We start from the raw sequence: 6,213 nt of genomic DNA, 5'->3' as shown, positions 1-6,213 counted from the left end.
AGATAGCCTGGGCCAGCTCGTTCCATCAGCATACTGCACGCCTCTCACACAGTACAGTTCTATCACACAGATAGCCTGGGCCAGCTCGTTCCATCAGCATACTGCATGCCTCTCACACAGTACAGTTCTATCGCACAGATAGCCTGGGCCAGCTCATTCCATCAGCATACCGCACGCCCCTTACACAGTACAGTTTCATCACACAGATAGCCTGGGCCAGCTCATTCCATCAGCATACTGCACGCCTCTCACACAGTACAGTTTCATCACACAGATAGCCTGGGCCAGCTCATTCCATCAGCATACTGCACGCCTCTCACACAGTACAGTTTCATCACACAGATAGCCTGGGCCAGCTCATTCCATCAGCATACTGCACGCCTCTCACACAGTACAGTTCTATCACACAGATAGCCTGGGCCAGCTCGTTCCATCAGCATACTGCACGCCTCTCACACAGTACAGTTCTATCACACAGATAGCCTGGGCCAGCTCGTTCCATCAGCATACTGCATGCCCCTCACACAGTACAGTTCTATCGCACAGATAGCCTGGGCCAGCTCGTTCCATCAGCATACTGCACGCCTCTCACACAGTACAGTTCTATCACACAGATAGCCTGGGCCAGCTCATTCCATCAGCATACTGCACGCCCCTCACACAGTACAGTTCTATCGCACAGATAGCCTGGGCCAGCTCGTTCCATCAGCATACTGCACGCCTCTCACACAGTACAGTTATATCACACAGATAGCCTGGGCCAGCTCGTTCCATCAGCATACTGCATGCCCCTCACCCAGTACAGTTCTATCGCACAGATAGCCTGGGCCAGCTCATTCCATCAGCATACTGCATGCCCCTCACACAGTACAGTTTTATCACACAGATAGCCTGGGCCAGCTCGTTCCATCAGCATACTGCATGCCCCTCACACTGTACAGTTCTATCGCACAGATAGCCTGGGCCAGCTCGTTCCATCAGCATACTGCATGCCCCTCACACAGTACAGTTCTATCACACAGATAGCCTGGGCCAGCTCGTTCCATCAGCATACTGCATGCCCCTCACACAGTACAGTTCTATCACACAGATAGCCTGGGCCAGCTCGTTCCATCAGCATACTGCACGCCTCTCACACAGTACAGTTATATCACACAGATAGCCTGGGCCAGCTCGTTCCATCAGCATACTGCACGCCTCTCACACAGTACAGTTCTATCACACAGATAGCCTGGGCCAGCTCGTTCCATCAGCATACCACACGCCTCTCACACAGTACAGTTCTATCACACAGATAGCCTGGGCCAGCTCGTTCCATCAGCATACCACACGCCCCTCACACAGTACAGTTCTATCACACAGATAGCCTGGGCCAGCTCGTTCCATCAGCATACTGCACGCCTCTCACACAGTACAGTTATATCACACAGATAGCCTGGGCCAGCTCATTCCATCAGCATACTGCATGCCCCTCACACAGTACAGTTCTATCACACAGATAGCCTGGGCCAGCTCATTCCATCAGCATACTGCACGCCCCTCACACAGTACAGTTCTATCACACAGATAGCCTGGGCCAGCTCGTTCCATCAGCATACTGCATGCCCCTCACACAGTACAGTTCTATCACACAGATAGCCTGGGCCAGCTCGTTCCATCAGCATACTGCATGCCCCTCACACAGTACAGTTATATCACACAGATAGCCTGGGCCAGCTCGTTCCATCAGCATACTGCATGCCCCTCACCCAGTACAGTTCTATCGTGTTGCTCTCCTCTGTATCCTGTCTAGGGCAGATGACTGCCGTTTCAACAATGGGGATCATATCAAATTGCCATATTCTAAATCTGGCCTAATTAATGATTTATACATTGTCAAAAAAGGAATCTTTATCCAAATAATCAAAACCCCTTCTTATTATACCAATCAGTTGCATCTTCATGTTTTTATCTACAACCTTTACATCAATAACATGTTTCCACATTTAAAGTGGATGCAAGACTTTGACACTCCAGTTACGATCAGTGACAGCATGTAATTCCACATCTCTTATTATCTGCCAATCCATTTTACACACCATTATACAGTTCGCTATTTATCAAAAGGGGCTTTTTTTTAACATAGACGAGGAAACGAGATGAGGGTTGTGGTGTATGTGTGTGCGTCTGTATAAAGAGATTCCGAGAAAACTACAAGACCGATCTGCATGGAATTTCACATGTGAGTTTCTGGGTATAATATCCCCAGTTTTTTTTTCTTCATTTTTTGGATAGATGCCTTTGATGACGTCATATCCGGCTTTTTGTGAAAGCTGAGGCAGCACTGTCACACCCTCATTTTTTAACCAAATAGATTGCAATTTTGAGCACGCAATCTCCGACAAAGTCCGGACTATGGGATTGCATTTCAGCTCAAACGCTTAACAATTAGTTAATTAGTTTGCTCATTGAAGTTGTCATTAAAATCAAATTTTGGGAAGCTGATTAAAAATTGATTGCATGTTATTCCTCATCTTCTCCTGAATTCAAAACTAGTATATATATATGTTGTGTTTAAGCTACAAATGAGCTCATAATGAAAGGAAATAGGTTCAGTAATTACAGTCATGTACTACGCGGTCGCATGCTTCGCGGAGACGAGCGTGACCCCGGGACGGGTTAGCCGAGATTATCTAAATAGAGACTAGAAACTATAGCAATATGACTGACTAAATGTTTTTACATCGCTTCACGCGACTTGTCTTGAGATTGGCATTGCTGAAAATAATCTTGTTAGGTCATTACTGAAAAAGATATGGATGTTGCATTACTGAAAGTGGTCTTACAGTGGCATTGCTAAAATAATCTGGTTGTATCATCACCGAAAATGATCTGAAAATGATCCGTTCTAGATATGTCATCACTCAAAATGATATATTTGTGCCATTACTGTAAATGCTGCCATAGTGATGGATGCCTAGCTCGTCTCGATGACAGGTCTGTGCCCCAATATCCGTAAACAGAAACCACAGCAATTTCCTCCTACTTTCAAGTCTGATAAAATACAAAGCGATATGATTCACCCAGGACCAGCGGAGATCTTTATAAATAAGATTTCTTTCTCTTTGTGACCGACACAGCCTACAGCACCGAGTTAGATTGTAAGATTGGTATAATTATGATCTTATCTAATTATAAAGTACTTTTCATTGTAACTGATCATCCAGCACACATCCGTCAGACCAGTTTGACACCAATGACTGTTATAAATGAACGCTTGTCGGAGGCAGATGTATCTGATTGCGGGTCCCCTTCTTTCTAGCACAAATAAAAGAAGAAATACATGGAATTGGAACACACAACAATATTGTTTTCCTGTATGATACTATAGTCATTAAGATTGGTCTTTGAGGAGGTGCTAGTGTCACAGTCTTGGCGATTTCAACACATATGTTGACGGAAAATGCTGGTTGAAAGAATATCATGCATCATGTCTTTGGTTAACTCCGCCAAGGACGGTCCCAAGCCCGGCTGAAAAAGGAGGAGGGTTGGGCGTGGGGTTAGCACCCCCTCCCTGTAAAAAAGACTTCGCTACAGAAACGTCAACAAAAAATGGCGGCCCATACCCCGACAGGAGTGACGGGCATTGAGTTGAGTTGAGTGATGTCTTTGGTTCTGAAAATGTGCCAGTGTATGTACAGCCATGAAAACTCAAAGCTCGCACATGTGAGAATATTTTACCTGCAGTCTTACCAGCAACGATAAACAGTAAACACCTTATTCAAGTATCAACAGGAATAAGAATCCGATGAACTTCAATTGTAGAATAAGCTTCAACAAACAGTACAAGTCTGTCTGTGTCTTTTCTTTCTCTGTCTTAGCGCATGTGCGTGTATGTTTGTGCTTGTCTGCCTTTTTATCTATCTGTAGGTTTGGGTGTTTTGCCTGTTCGTGTGTGTGTGTTTTGTGAGCGTGTGAGTGTGTTTATGTGTGCGCGCATGTGTGAGTGTGCATGGGTGCATGTGTACCTATGTTCGTGCGTGACTGCTTGCGTACGTGCGTGCCCCTCTGTCTATAATACCCGCAAAAAGGCGCTGTTTAGACTCATTTACTTGACATCATTATCCAAATGTAGCACTCAGGCCGCCAGCAGCTGTGTCGTTTTTCTCCAGTCGTAGGATCAGCTTTACTTTCTCTCCGTATCTTTGCTTTGATTGCACCTGTTCTTTCGCTGAGAGAATTATTAATGTGGCTCTGTTGTCCACTTATTGGTGCAAAAAGCCTGATGCAGTTCTGTTCTCGCGCTGTGTTTGAAGAAGATGAATGTTTGATATGTAACAGTGTTGTCTTTGTCCGCCGCTGTGACGAAAGAAGAGATAGCGAAGTACGCATGCGTAGAAAGATACCAGGTGAAGGTCTATAGCCAGTTTTCATATAATAGCGGGGAGGGGGGGAGGGGTTGTTGATTCCTCTGAAATTACTTTGTAGACAAATATGATGCTAGTATTGGCACACAGACATTTTCCTGCTAGTTTTCAACTGTGATTTTCACTGGAACGTAAAACGCAGGCACGCCCATTGTTCAGTTGAGATGTGCATTGTGCAGGCACGCCCATTGTTCAGTTGAGATGTGCATTGTGCAGGCACGCCCATTGTTCAGTTGAGATGTGCATTGTGCAGGCACGCCCATTGTTCAGTTGAGATGTGCATTGTGCAGGCACGCCCATTGTTCAGTTGAGATGTGCATTGTGCAGGCACGCCCATTGTTCAGTTGAGATGTGCATTGTGCAGGCACGCCCATTGTTCAGTTGAGATGTGCATTGTGCAGGCACGCCCATTGTTCAGTTGAGATGTGCATTGTGCAGGCACGCCCATTGTTCAGTTGAGATGTGCATTGTGCAGGCACGCCCATTGTTCAGTTGAGATGTGCATTGTGCAGGCACGCCCATTGTTCAGTTGAGATGTGCATTGTGCAGGCACGCCCATTGTTCAGTTGAGATGTGCATTGTGCAGGCACGCCCATTGTTCAGTTGAGATGTGCATTGTGCAGGCACGCCCATTGTTCAGTTGAGATGTGCATTGTGCAGGCACGCCCATTGTTCAGTTGAGATGTGCATTGTGCAGGCACGCCCATTGTTCAGTTGAGATGTGCATTGTGCAGGCACGCCCATTGTTCAGTTGAGATGTGCATTGTGCAGGCACGCCCATTGTTCAGTTGAGATGTGCAAGGACCAACAAACATGGAGAAAGACGTCCCCATCACCTTGGCTTTTTTCAGTAAGAAAAGACAACGACAAAAACAAGAGAGTTTCCTGACAAACGACACGTACCCGAACGGGTAAAGGAGGTACGACTAAGGACAACTGGTGTCGTACCTTCCAAGAAACAAGTCTTACAAGAACATACGTTTACTCTCACCTGAAAGGAGGTACGACTAAGGACAACTGGTGTCGTACCTTCCAAGAAACAAGTCTTACAAGAACATACATGCCCCCTCCCCCCAACCAGTCCCCCCCCCCCCCCCCAACCCAGGTTCTTTCGCCAATGACATGCAATAATTATGGTTGAGCGAGCAGGTCTAACAAGACGTCGCGACATTTACTGGTAGTACAGTCTTCTGCACTTATCGCCATAAAAAAAATGAATTGTTCTTCAATTTACTCTTGCTTATTTTGATTTTTTGCGAATTTGATTTTTGGGGGTGTCCTGGCTCTCCGGTACACTGCATAAAAACTAATCGATGAAAAATGAAACTCTTTGTTTCAAACGGTAGGGGGATGAATTACCTTTCTGGCAATATACTTGGTTTTACTATAACTGGCCGCATCACAAAGTTCTACAGCTAAATGTATGTGTTTAGTTTTTTTTATGGCGATTAGTGTAGATGATCGAACGTGCAGAGAATACCTGTACGTGTACAATGATTGATGAACTAAAGAAGTTGAATGTGCACTTAAAACATTTGTTTACGTTTACAGGGGCAAACCCTAGGGGGACTTTAACGCCCCTCGGCGTATTACGCATTTGTTCGATAATTAATTTTTTCTTGATCTTTGCAGGGTATTTTTTTGACAACTGTCGTGGATATTGTTATTTAAATACCAACGAGACACACACAAATTTAAAAGCAATTTATTTACATAGAGAATACTACATGGCCTGCTGTGTCGTACCAGATTTACACGAGTTGTTTTTTTAAATATTGAACTGCGAGCGAAAGCGAGCTGTTCACTA

The sequence above is a fragment of the Littorina saxatilis genome, linkage group LG4 (assembly GCF_037325665.1).
Source record: "Littorina saxatilis isolate snail1 linkage group LG4, US_GU_Lsax_2.0, whole genome shotgun sequence".
NCBI classification, from domain to species: domain Eukaryota; kingdom Metazoa; phylum Mollusca; class Gastropoda; order Littorinimorpha; family Littorinidae; genus Littorina; species Littorina saxatilis.
This window is presented reverse-complemented; position numbering follows the sequence as displayed.